Raw genomic sequence first — 14,170 nt, 5'->3', positions numbered from 1 at the left:
CCGTCTCTTCACTGTTCTATATTAATCCCCTGTTCCTATCACACAAGTCTAAAACCATTTCCAGTATGCCTTGTTGTGCTTTTCTCTCTCAGAGGCTTTCTTTGCTTGTCTTGCATTCTCCCCACTATCTGAAACAGCCTTCCTCCTCTGTTCCTTCCGTAACTTCATGAATCTTTTAAGACTGATTAAATTGATCTCCTATGGCCATGCTTCTAATCTTTTTTAATTCACAAAACCCGTTGAGAATCTGACAACTTCAATCTGACAGTTATCCTGGAAATAAATATGTACTTATATACAAACCATCCTGTTTTGGAGGTTTCAAAATCCCCCTGAATCCTGGTCCAGCCCCCCATCTCTGGTCCTTGGGCGACCGTCACCATCATGAAGTGACTCTTACTTCAGTGCCCACACTAATTCCTCTCTGGACAAATACATTGTTTCTTCTTTTGCTGTTTACGCCCACTTTCATATGTGTGTGTGTGTGTGTGTGTGTGTGTGTGTGTGTTCTCCCACGGAGAATGTAAGATGTCTGGAGACTGGCCCATTATATCATGCAAGAGACTCCTGGGTCAAATGAGATCTCTGAATACATAATCTTTAAAAGTTGAGGGGTCATCAATCAGGAAAGACTGTTTGCTGTAATCAGAAAGTGACCATTTTCTGCCAGCAGACAGGGTGATCAAGGGCGTGATGAGATCCGACTTTCACTGCTGAGCATGTAGGCTTAGTGGAATTACAAGGAAGGAGAAATCAGCCAGATACATTTCAAGCCTGTGGACCCTTCTTATATTTATAACAAAATGTTTTCCTAGTAACAGTTTATTTTGCTGAAAACATTTAAATAAAAACTTCCAGAGCCTCTCTGTGAAGATGGTTTTGCATTCCCCCGTCAAACACCTGCCTGATTTTAATGTGCTACTATTTTAGTCCCTGTAAACATATACTCTCTTCCATAAGACTGGAGTTGGTCTCTGTATAATTATCACACACACGGCCTCTAAGAATAGAAATAGGTGCAGAGTATTTTTTTTGGGGGGGTGGGGAGCTAACTCTGGTGAACTGTCCTCTCTGTATACCTGTAGTGGCTACAGAAGCCAACTCATGGACAAGAAAATAATTTCTAACTCAACACAACATACTTTTAACATAGCAGCTCACCAAACACGCTCTTACTGACTTTGAGATATGATCTGGATTAAACCTAACATACTGATCAAAAATAGTCCTGAATTGCTCGAACCTCATTTCCTTCTCTGTTTCTGGTGAATTCCAGGGTCTGACAGATAGAGACTCCACCTTAGTAACTATCAGATTTGGATTAATGAGTTCTTGGGCCCAGAAGACACCCATCCCATGGGCCTTCTTGCCTTCTGAAGGCCCATTTAATTCAGAGGAATCACAGGCTGGTTGGGATTCTAGGACTGTGCTCAAGGCGAACAGCAAATAAGAACAAAATTATCCTTGGAGATCCTTTAAGTTGCTCGTAAAGTCTGATTTCAGGGTTTTCAGTACACAACTTACATAATATGTGAATCTGCATAATTACATAAAATATGTAATATAAAAGTGCATGTGTGTATTCAATATATAATAAATACAAAATAACATTTGATAACATTTTATTTCCCAGCCTTCCACCCCCACAGAGTGGTTGAATTTGCATAAATCAAGTGCACTTGGGTTGAAGAATGGTATTTCAGACGTTAGAGACATCTTTTGGCCTCTGAGTTCTATTCTGAAGGTTTGCTCCCCATTCTGGGCTCAAAATGAGCCCACTTGGAACCAGTTGTAGACCTTAGATACTGTTTCCATGCAAAAAGCTTAATGAATACCAACAATCTTAACTGGACAAATCAAATGGTCACCCGAAACCCACCTGATTATCTAGAAAGACTGGCAGGTTTTTCTTTCCAAGACAGAGACCTGTTCTTTTCAAATTCCTATTTGTTATTTGTTGCCTTTCCTCTATGAAATGATTCATTTACATAGTTGACTTTTGGAGTAGTACTTGAGTTTTTTAAGCCATGACATTTAAAATATGTTTCATTTCTGCTACTGTGGCATGCAATACAAATAAACCATTTGAAATGGCTGAAGTGAATACTTCACGTATGTGTGTATTCATATCTGCAGTGCAAGTGGGCGTGGAGAGGAGTCCCAACTTCTTTTTTTTTAAAGATTTATTTTACTTTATTTATTTGACAGAGAGAGATCACAAATAGGCAGAGAGGCAGGCAGAGAGTGAGAGGAGGAAGCAGGTTCCCTGCTGAGCAGAGAGCCCTTTGCTGGGCTCCATCCCAGGACCCTGGGATCATGACCTGAGCCAAAGGCAGAGGCTTTAACCCACTGAGCCACCCAGGTGCCCCTGGAGTTCCAACTTCTAAGCAAAGTGTTTTGTCTCTCAGAATGCACTTCTAGACCTCACAGTTACCCTTTTGCTGTGGATGGGTGTGTCTTCCTCAGTTCTCACTTTGCAGAGCTGCACTTTTGAAAGTTCAGCTCCGACAGCTGCTCACACAAAGAGGACCATACTGAAGACTCTATGGAGAGAGTAAGATTGTTCTCCCCTGTGTTTGGTGAGTAGAGAATGTAGAGCACTCTTAATGAGACACCAGGCAGCTCCCCAACCGTGGTAATAATAGCTAATAGGGTCAGGGTGAGGGTTAGGGAGATAAGACATGTGAAGTGCTTAAAATGTTGTCCAGCATATAGGGAGGCCTCTGCTGTTTTGCTGCTGCTTCCATGGGTGGCCTCATGACTCCAGGCACCCTGGGAATGAGTTTTGATCTTTTTGGAACCATCTCGTGAAGTTTTCATAACTTACTGACCCAAGATATGTCAAAGGTATATACAAAAGGCAAGCAGAGATCATCTTTAATACAAGATACTCATTTAGAAACAAAGATTCAGCCAAGCCTTTCGTCTTTGATAGCCTCAGGGGGAAAGGCAGTGGGTTTGTCATTTCCCTGTTGGAGGAGGAGTAGAGATCTGCAGGAAGAATGAAAATGTAGGTCATTTAGTTCAACCCGCTGGGTGTAAGGCCAATAAAATGGAGAAGAGGGGATGCACCAAGATAACAGATAACTTGTCATCATCAGTAGGTCTATCCTACACTAGGTATTCTCCCTTCATGTGTCAATTTCCATGGAGAAAGGAAAGCCAAAATCACACTTAATCATGAAACTGAAACACAGCCCAATCTTCTTCAAAGAAAGCAAACTTTATGTAGTCTTTTAAATTAATCCTACTATGGAGACGTAGCTAAGCCCACAAAGCTGTATATTGTCAAATGCTTTTTTTGTATCAGTTGAGTGGACCAAGTGGTTCTTCTTTCTTCTCTTATTGATTTGTTTCTATCACACTGATTGATTTGCAAATGTTGATGATCTTTGAAAGAGAAAATTCCAAAGTAGCTTCAAAGAATTCAGAGGAAGACAAGCTATGAGGGAAGTAGAACTCTCTGGAAGCCACAATGCCCACTAAGAGAAACTAGGCCTTGTGATCAGCTCAAGACATGTGGTCAGCTCAAGACGTGAAGACTCTTCCAGCCTCACAGAAGGGGAGAGCCAACTGTCATATCCAGGCCTCAAGAGAACTGAAAGGCTGGATTGCAGAGAAGAAGAAGCGTGGTAAGATCTGTGCACCAAGGAAGTTTTGCCAACAACCCAATCTGTGGTAAGCTCTTTGACACTTGTGTCTATTCTGCTTGAACCTAAGTCCAGTAGCAATAAACCATGAAGGTAATATCAGAGTAGAAAGGTTCTGGGTCCAAGAGTGCTAGGAAGGATTTCTACTTGTGACATCTGGAGGCCTTGTGGCTGGGACACAGTCATTACTTAAAGGACTCAAAGTTGTAACTACAGAAAAGAAGCTAAGCACCAAATCCAAACCAGATATGAAGACAGAAAGGAGAAAACAGCAAACTACATAGAAGGCTAAGATGCAGGGCAAACAGGGGGACAGGGGAACAGGGTTCTGAAACAGAGGCTGGGAATGATTTGCCCCAATCACACTTTAGTCTCAGCACTCCAACAAAACTGCTCTTGTAAGAGTTACAGATGAGTCCTTGGATTGAACAGTGGTTTTCGGTCCTCTACTTTTTTCAGCAGCATTGGACACCGGTTGACCATTCCTTCTTCCTTGATTGTAAGTTTCTTCGTTTGACTTCCAGGAAACTATGTTGCTTGGAGCTTCTTCTACCTCATTAATTGCTCCTTCATTCTTTTATGCTTGTTCTTTTTTTCTCAGCACACAGTCTTCTTTTCTTCTCCATGTTTACACTTTCACTTTGTGATTTCACCCATGAAATTCAGTACTTTCTGTATAATTTAGATAGTGGTGATTCCCAAATAAATATCTCTAGTCTAACCTCTCTCATGAACTCCTATTCACGTCTCTGCTGGGGTGTTTAATGGATACCTCAAACTTCATATGTCCAAAATTGAACCCCTTATTTTATCCCCAAATCTCTTTTACTCATAGCTATTCCCATTTCAGCTCATGGGAACTCCATCCTTCCAGATGCTGAGGCCAAAATCCTTGGTGTTGTCTTTGAAGCCCACATTCTCTCACCTCTTGTCCAATCCATCAGCAAATCCTATTGGCTCTGTCCTCCAAATACATCCAGAGCCCTATCTCTTTTCTCCACTTCCTCCCCTGCTCTCAGCCTCTAGCTTCTCTGTTCCAATTAGTAAAGCTGGATCCCAAGCATTTGTGCTGTTTTAACCTTTCTCCTACAGCCTAACTCCAACAGGACAGCCAGATTTGTTTCCTCTTGGAAGTATAAGTCAGAGCATGTCATTCTCCTGTTCAAAACCCATTTCCCACAGAATTAAAGCCAAATTCCTTACAATATTCAAAAGACCTTACATGAGATCACCCTCCCCCTTACTTCTCTGACTTCATCCTTAACTCTCCCTTTTGCTCATTGGTCCAGCCATAATGGCCTCTTTATGGTTTTAGAAAACAGGAGGTACCGTTCTACTTTTTGCTATTTACATTGGCTATTCCCTCTGCCTGTAACACTCTTCCCTAATTATCCATGACCTCCCTCTGACTTCTTTAAGTTCCCGCTTAAGGTCAATTTCTTCATGAGTTCTATTCTGGCCACGCTATTTAAAATTCCAAGCTACTCCCAACACCACTACTTGGATGTCCTTTCACTGCTCAAAATTTTAAATCATACTTACTACCTTCTAATATGTTATAAAAAGTACTCCTTTACACTCATCCATTATGTTTTCATCTGTGACTATCTCCACTGTAAGCAAATAGGCTCGACAAGGTCAGGGTTCCTCTCTGTTTTGTTGATTTATGTATTCCAAGGGTCTAGCAGAGGGTCTGCTATGAGCTAGGTATCTATAAGGACGTGTTAAAGAAATAAATGATGCAAAGAGTTAAAAGGGTGAGTCTTGAGGCTCTGAAGAGAGAAGACTTCTACAGAAGCGTGAGAGGTGAAGCAAGAAGACAGCAAGCAGCCTAGCATTCCAGCTCAGGTGAGATCTGATGGCACTTGGACAGGTGGTAGCAACTGAGTAATCCCGTTTCTGGCCCAGTCTCCTTATCTGAACAGAGCTGGCCTCACCGTTAGCCAGTGCCGTACAATATGTCCCCATCTGGTCCTGGCTTGACTCCTAAGTCTTGTTAGATAGCATCTCTTTAAAGCCTGGCTCTAATGTTCATATCCAGGTGAAGCCAAAACCACCCAGCTGAATTCATCACTACCTCTCCTTGTTTCCACGGTATCTTGCCCATACCTTTCATGTAATGCGCATTGCACTGTATGAAAATTCGAACATGTATCTTTTCATAGCCATAAATTTGTGTTTCACCTGGTAGGTTGTGAGCCCCTTGGAACAATGTATATGTTTCACTGCTACTTATCTTTGTAACAAAACCAAGACGAATGTCTGTCCATGGTAAATGATCAGTCAATAAATAACAATTATTTTAGATCCAGCTCCATACATTCCATCTTAAGGAGGGATATCTTTCTGCTCTAAACAGTTCAAATGTAATCATATGATAACAACAGATGCAAAATGATTCTTTCTCAGAGAAGTCATGCATTTTTATAATTTAAAAAAAATTTTTTTAAGAAGGGGCCATTTCTACAATTAAATGTAGGCCATTTCTACAATTTAAAATATTTTAATGCAGGATCTTGCAAACATCATATCTTGTTTTTTGTTTTTGTTTTTGTTTTACCAGAAAAAAAATTCAGAATTTCAGGCAATCAGTCATTAAGTCCCAAGTTTGTGGCCTTGAAAGTGAAGCATGTCTTCAGCTCTAAAGAAGCAGATTAAACCACTTGTGCTGTCAGCTTGAAGCATTTGGAACCTGGCCAGAGCTGCCTAAATTTTTTTTCTTTCTTTCTTATTCTCTTCCTTTCTGCCAGGCTCTCACAGGGAGTTCATTTGCAGAATCAAATGAAAACCAATCCCTTTTATGCAAACCTTCCTGAGGCAGCAGGGCTATGTTTGGTCACAAGAGCAGTGGTTCGTGAGGTGGAAGGCTGGGTGGTGATTTTTTCCCCCCACCAGGCCTCGCCAAGGTCCTCCCCACCATGCAGCGATGAAAGGAAGGATCAAACAGCTCGCTCAAAGCCAAGTTCCATCAGACTTGCCTTTGCTAAATATAGCGCACGTCAATAAACACCATTGTGAATATGCAGTTTGCCCGCTGAAGAATACATTGCCACCTCCATCAAAATTTGATGCATGCCTGGATGTGTTTAGATCTTCCTGGATACTCTTTGATCGACTGCAATCCAAAACGAATTATCTTCTTTATTTTAAAATCTGACGTTCAATCGTTTCTGCTCAGCATTTTAGGTAAATTAATTAAAAAACAAACAAACAAACAACAACAACAAAAAAAACAAGAGTTCCAAATCGGGGAGGGCTGAATGAACAAAGTTTAATCACAGACAAGGCTGAAGTCTTGGCCATTCTTAAAAATACCACCTTAGGTCAGGCTGCCACGATCCATGTCCTGTGTCCATGAAGTGAGTCCTCTGTCAGTCAGATAAGGACTGGGAGATGGAGCGAAGATAATCGTTGCTTTAGACAAATTCTCCTGAGTGGTGTCTGCTGATACAATTTCCAGAACATGTTCTGTTTTCTCGTCTGGAAGACTCTGCTGGTCAAGGTGCGGTACTTATTTTTGGTTTATGTTCACCTTTGATCCTGATGGAAGTCAACATCTTTGTTCTGTAGCCAGCACCCGATCCTTGGGCTTCTGTTCACTCTCACCTCAAAAAAGATCAGGAGACAAAGCACACCCGGCATGCAAAGTTCAATAGCAGTTGGGGGACAGGGACCTAGAACGCTGTCTTCAGTGGGAGGCCTAGGGGTTACCACCGGAGGGCATAAAGTTTTGCACTTACTTTGACTTCTGAGCCCCCAGGCAAGGGGGAGAGGCGTGGGGATCTGAACACCCATGAGCAGAGCCACACGCTGTGGTGCATGGGAGCGGTGACAGTTGGGAGAGGAGCTTCCTGCCCCATGGGGTTCCGCTGCCTCCACGTTTGCATAGAAGAAAGCTTAGGACTTCATCCATCTATGGTTTTCAGCATCGGTGATTTGGGGGAGCAGATTTTCACCCCTCCACACACCAGTTTCTTCCTCATTAGTTTATCCAGTCAACCCAACAAACTAGGGTCCCAATTTTAGAAAACAAATATTTCAGCCTTGAACCAGACAGAAAAAAAGAAATAAAACATTCTGTAATGCTAGCTGAATACAAGAGAAGTAGATTCTAACAGGACAAAAGAAGGGAAGAAGTCTATATTTTTTTTCATTGTGCTTTTCCCCCCCTTTTTCCTTTTGTAGTTACCAGCCATTTTGTATCGTTTATGTGCTCGGTTACTCAATCTTTAAGATGAGTGTAAACTAGGAATTTAAGCATTTATAAGATGGAGAGCCCTACTCCAGGAAAATCCAAAATAATACCCCCAAAATGACTTACAACATATGCATTGGGCATGGTTTTCTTCTTTACCAGAGGATTGTTCAGTAAGTTCCTTTAAATCAGAATTGTGCAGACTGAAGCTTTTACAAACAGCTCTTGAGCTTTGGAAGGAAACAAAAGATCTCAATTAATGTCTCAGCCACAGCACTTAGTAGCTGCATGACCTTGAGCACGTAGGTGAGTGAATTTTCAGAGCTTCCATTTTCTCTTCTATAAAACAAAGATAGCAACACCTACTTCACAGACTTGTTAGGATCAAATGAGCCAGTTTGTGTGGAACCCATTTATTTGTGAATTCAGGGAACTTTCGGGCAGCATCTGCTCTGTGCCAGGCACTGCTCGGCACCGGTCTTGCTTTCTACATAGCGCGTGGCACCTTCATTTGCGATTTTCATCTGTTAGGGACTTCCAGCTTATGTTGAAACTCGGTCTCCGTGCCGTACACCCACAAGTTCTTAGAACTCTATCAAGTGGGTAAACTGAGGGACAATGACACATATTCGTTGACTTTGCAGAATTCAGATGCACTAGGAATGGTGAACAAATGGCGTACCTGGCGGGTGTGTGTGTGTGTGCAAACCGCAGCCTTTCCAACACACAGGAGGGAAAGAAAGTGCCTCATGGTGTGTGGCTGCTGATGCTGCTGAGGGGCTGGGCATTGGACAGACTCTTCCAGGCTGCCCTGCAGCCCATTCCCAGAGCCCTTGAAGGGGGCACCATGGCAGTGTGTCCGTGATGGGGCTGGCTGGTGTCTAGGTTCCAGAGCCACGCCACATCGGTGGGCTGTTCTGTCTCAGGCCGTTCTGATGTCTAGTGCTCCATACCACCTCCTTTGTGTCCTGCCCCAACGGCCTGAGGTCCTGCTGTCATCCCCACTCTTCTCATCTCCACACGGGCAGGAGCAAGGACTCTTTCCGTCTTGCATTAGATCCTAAAAGCTACCATTCGCCATCTTGCCTTACACTTATCTCTTCTGTTTAGTTGGGCTTAAATACCTCGCTATGTAGACTTCCTCTGGAAATTTTTGTTTGCCCAGCCATAGGAAGCAAGATGGTAGCACTGCATAACCTGAAGGGGCTGTGGTCTGAATACGGGGCAGTGTGTGTCAGTAGCGTCTTCTGTAGCGTCTGGTACTATACAGCTTGTCCGGCCATCTGTGGGGTAGCCCCGATAGGAAAACTAGAAGCTCTGGAATATTCCTTGCAATTGAATCAAAGCTCAATCACGTCCATATTCTCCCATGCTCCCGCAAGTTGTTTTGGTCATTTTAATCTTTCTCCTCAGCATTGGAGAATGTTCCAAGTACAGGCTTTCTTAATCCCTAGGAAACTGCCTCCTCCCCTCCATCCATCTTTTCACAGCCCTCGTGGGGGACGGCTTCATCTTTCCTCAGAATTGCTATAGCCACCCATCTCCTATCTGGTCTCCCTCCTCTCAGTTCCACCTCCCACCACTACCAGTTTTCTCGTGTTGACAGGGCGAGCCATCTAAATCACAGAGCTGGCCAGGCCATGCCCTGGCCTTCAACCCTAAATGACTTTCTATGGCCTTCAGGACAAACTCCACACTTCTGAGCATGGATATAGGACCCTTCATCATTCTGGCCCCTGCTCTCACCTTCTGCTTCTGGAACAATGTACTGGCTCATTCAACTCAAGGCTTTTGCATTTTATATTCATTTTGCCTAGACTGTCCTTCCACTCTTCTGTCCCCTTCTCCTGAACGAGCCCAGCTCAGATGTCATTTTCTCTGGATGTAATTTGAAGGCAGAAGTGGGACCAAGTATTTAGCAATGAAAACACTTCTTCAGCCCGCAGAGTGTTGAAAAGTAACAGTCTTGTAGAAAGGTCAGATAGAAAGTGCTGCCTCTCCCAGCACACCCTGATTTGTAGGGGATTAGATGGTAGGGGCAAGAAGTTCAGAGAGCTATCCACAGAGTAAGGCCATGCCAAGCCTATTCTACTCTGTTCCTTCCTGGTATCTGGCCTTCATGCAGAGGTGACCAGATGGCAGAACGGTTCCAGGAGGGGCAGCCTCAAGTTGCATGGGAAATAAAAGTCAGAAAATGGAGCAGAAAAAGTTGAAGCTTGGGAACCTGAAAAACCAAATTCTGGCCACCATGTCTTTAGACCTCTGATTATCATTCCATTATGATCTGTCCAAGGTTTGCATATCATGCTTCACGCAGCTCTAGGTGTTGCAGATGCTTTTCAAGGGCCACATCAGGACACTAGAAGGAGCAGAAAGGTGATGAACCCAATTCCCCAAGATCACCTCGACTTCTGTCCTATATTCTGTTCTGCATCAAGTTCCATCAGTGCTGCTTCAAAAGCATTGCAAGACCCTAACGGAGACTAATAAACAGTAGATATGCCATGAACCTTCTTCATATGTTTCACCTTTTCCCGGAGTTGAGTGGTAAGACTTGTTGACGATACTTCAGTGGTAATGGGGCATTGTTTCTGGCTGCCCCCGCTGTCACCTACCTGCTCTGCTCCTTCCAGCTAGGCTGCTGACTGGTCAAGGATCAGTTGGGCTTTGTCGCCCAACCACTCAATGCCAGCTGTACTCGTTGATGACATTCTTTTAATCACATATTCTATAAGCCAGTGAAATAAGAGTCCTCTTTTCTATGAATACTAAGGAGAAGGCTTCGGGAAAACTTAATAAAAAACAAGTCACTAAAAATATGGCTGTGGAATGATGTGTGGAGAAGTCAACGCTGTAGGGGAAGATTGTAAAAATCTAAATGGAATATGCTCTCAGACTGTTTCACGAGTATCTTGGAGTTCTTATTCCGCTGTAAAGAAATCCAATCTGGAAATTATACGTGGCATATCAGAAGGTGGGGTTCACTAAAAAGGGGGAACGACCTCACTCCAAACAGTGTGTCCACACTCAGATCAAGCCTTGGCCCTACAGTAGTCACTGGAAAATAGACATTTACGTTTTAAGAAAAAATAAAATGTTTTGACAGATAGATAGACATATATATTATTTTTATGATTCCCCACTTTGAGACAGACCAGAAAATGTTCTTTCTGTAAAAACAAACAAAAGAACAAGCAAGAAAGACAAACTCACAGCAATAGTCTAGGCTCTGAGCTTCTGTTGGCACCTTTTTTTTTGCCCCCAAACAGAGAAGTCACTTCTACTGAAGGGGACCCTGACTGGCTTTGCATTTGTGCAGCTGTCAGGCTCAATGGCCACTATAACACAGACAACATGGTCATTTCCAACTACAACAGGTGTCCCTGATTTGAAGTCTTTCTTAAATTTCAGCAGAGACTGCAGTATGATCATGAAAAAAAAAAAAAAAAAAAGTTGGACCAGAAGGAGAAGGATAGTCGGGGGTGTGGAGTGAATGGTGTGACCTGGAGGATCTCTCTGTAACTGGTCGGTACATGGTCGGAGGGCCAGAGAGTTCTGCTTGGCAAACCCACCATTATAGAGATTTACTGATTCTGCTTTCAGCTGAGATCAGTTGCTGAATGACTTGTCTTGTTTTTGTTGGGTAGGGACTGGATGCCAATCATACAAATCTCTCTGTGCCCAGTGGTCGCTGAAATGACATACAACTAAATTAACGTTGCTAGGGGTCAACAGAAATGTGCCGACTGGGTGGGCATTGACATAAAGAGTGTAATACGTTGGTGCAAGGAAAATGTGTTACTTTGGTAGGAGGCACAGCCATCTGAAATCAGAATGTGGATCCCTGGGGTGCAAAACAGTTTGGGATAGACTAAGTATTTTATCAGGAGTCTCTATGATCTGTACTTAAGCACAACCCTTAGTAAAAATCAAGAACCTAATGCCTTAAATTACAGATGAGGCACAAGCCTTCAAAATGTATCTTGTCATCTGTAGAATTCTACCTGGGAAGGTGGACTAGGTCTTCATATCTTTGCAAAGCAAACTTCTCCTATGTTTGCTGTCTGTCCTCTGTCTGGCCTCCTCAGACTCTCTTCCCCGTGACAGCCATTGTCTTAGTCCAGAAAATTTGTACCTTTTAAAATATATTGAAAGGGGCACCTGGGTGGATCAGTGGGTTAAGCTTTTGCCTTCAGCTCAGGTCATGATCTCAGGCTTCTGGGATTGAGCCCCTCATCAGGCTCTCTGCTCGGCAGAGAGCCTGTTTCCCTCTCCCTCTGCCTGCCTCTCTGCCTACTGGTGATTTCTCCATCAAATAAATAGTAAAAAAATTTAAAAAATCTAAAATATATTTAAATATATTTTCTTTTTATAACACAGTTTACATCACATCTTATGTCCTGTTCTGCAACTTTCTTTATGCATCTTATTTTTAAAGCTCTACCATAAGGTAAAGTTCTATGTATTTCCTAAAGATTACTTAGCTAACTAGTTCATGTTTTACTTTATAGTGGCAATATGGACATAACAGGGAACAAAAACCCATTAAAACAATACAGAAAGATATAACTTTTACATAGAAAAACTGCTGACAGTCTGCGAGGTACAAGAGATCATCTGAGGGCTGGGAGGGGGCTGATATCTGAGGATGAGAAGTTTCTACCAGGAGCAGGAATTGGCCTGCTCTGATGAGACTTTCCATCTTCTGTCAAATTCAAGGCTCGCCTCGGGCTCTGGGAGAACTGGTTTACTTTTCCAGGGAACAATCTGTAGAATAAAACTGGAGTAATGTCAGGAAATGTACCCCAACTTTGTCATTATCCCTAACAAATCTCTGCTAGTTTATACCTCAAGTAAGCTACTAATTAGGTGGGAGTCAGAATTTTTGCAGGTCAGACTTTCTAGTAGAATGGGAGTCAGGCCATTATGAGGCCTATTCATTCCCTTGGTTAATAATTTTCCTTTCATTCAGGACTGTGCTTCCTTTTTTTTTCAGCTAAATGAGCTTAACAGATTCCTCTAAATTAAATTAGATTTATCAATTAAATTCCTCTAAATTAAAAGAGCTGGAGGATAGTTCTTAATGGGGTAAAGTGTTGTGGTCTCCAGTTTTCATCAAGAGGAAGGAGTCTTGGAGTGCCACAAGAGGGGCATTGGCTTTGGGGTCAGACCATGTGCTTGGATTCAAATCCAAGAAAATACATACTAGCCATGGGATCTAGGCATGATTTGACTCTCCAAGCCTCTATCATCTCATATGCAAGCTGAGGTATATTAATCCCCCAATTATAGGTCTACTGGGAGAAGTAAATAAGATAATGTATTTTCCCATGGGCCAGGTCCTTACATGTACAGCTGGGTCAGGCACTGTGAGAGATTTCCAGAGAATGACACATGCTAAGTATATGGCAGGCAATCATTAAAGACTTGTTGACTGGACTCAATCTCATAAAGCAACAGGGACACTCAAAAAATAAATAAAACAAATATGAGACCATCACTGAAAGAGCTTTGGAATGGTGCTTTAAGAGAGTAGATTAAGCAACTCTTCCCACATATGCTCTTCAGGACTTCTCTTCCAGGAACAAACATAAGGAAGGAACAGGGAGGAGGAAAATCAGATACTTCTTGAGACCAAAAGAAAAATTATACAAATAATAAATAAAATATATCCAGTGTCAGGTGATCATTAATGAAAAATTGTGTTGCAAAGAGCCAAGGCTTAAATTCTGGCTTGATTCACTTCCAGGATACAAATATCTAGAGGTCAGTATTTCTCGGTCTCGGCACTTCTGACATTTTGGGAGAGATGGTGCTCTGTTGGGGGTGGGGGGGCTGTCCCATGCATTTTAGTGTGTTTGGCCACGTGCCTGACTTTCACACACTAAATGCCAGTAGAACTCTCCACCAAGTTGTGACAACAAAAAATGTCTCCAGTTGCCGCCAAATGTCCTATATCCCACAAAATTGTCCCTAGTTGAGAACCACTGTCCTAGGGCCTATTTGGCCAAATAATGTAAGAAAAAATGCATTCCCAAGGAAGAGACCCAGCATTTGGGCTTAGCCCAATATGTGGCTAGGACATATTGGAGGAAATGTAATTTATATCAAGACTAATTGGAAGGTAAGTTGCTGGGACACTTCTGAGCACAGATGTTCCTGCTAGCCAGATTAGACTTCCGGTCCAGCTGTATGTTTGTGCCCAAAGGAGAAAAGGATTACAAAAACTGGAAAGCTCTGTTTTCACTGAAGTCTTGCAGAAACACTGAGAAAGGTGTCCTTCCTCATCATCTGTCCCTCTTGCTAACTCTGGCCACTCTTCTGC

This window comes from Neovison vison, chromosome 11 (genome assembly GCF_020171115.1).
Source record: "Neovison vison isolate M4711 chromosome 11, ASM_NN_V1, whole genome shotgun sequence".
In the NCBI taxonomy this organism is placed as follows: Eukaryota; Metazoa; Chordata; class Mammalia; order Carnivora; family Mustelidae; genus Neogale; species Neogale vison.
This window is presented reverse-complemented; position numbering follows the sequence as displayed.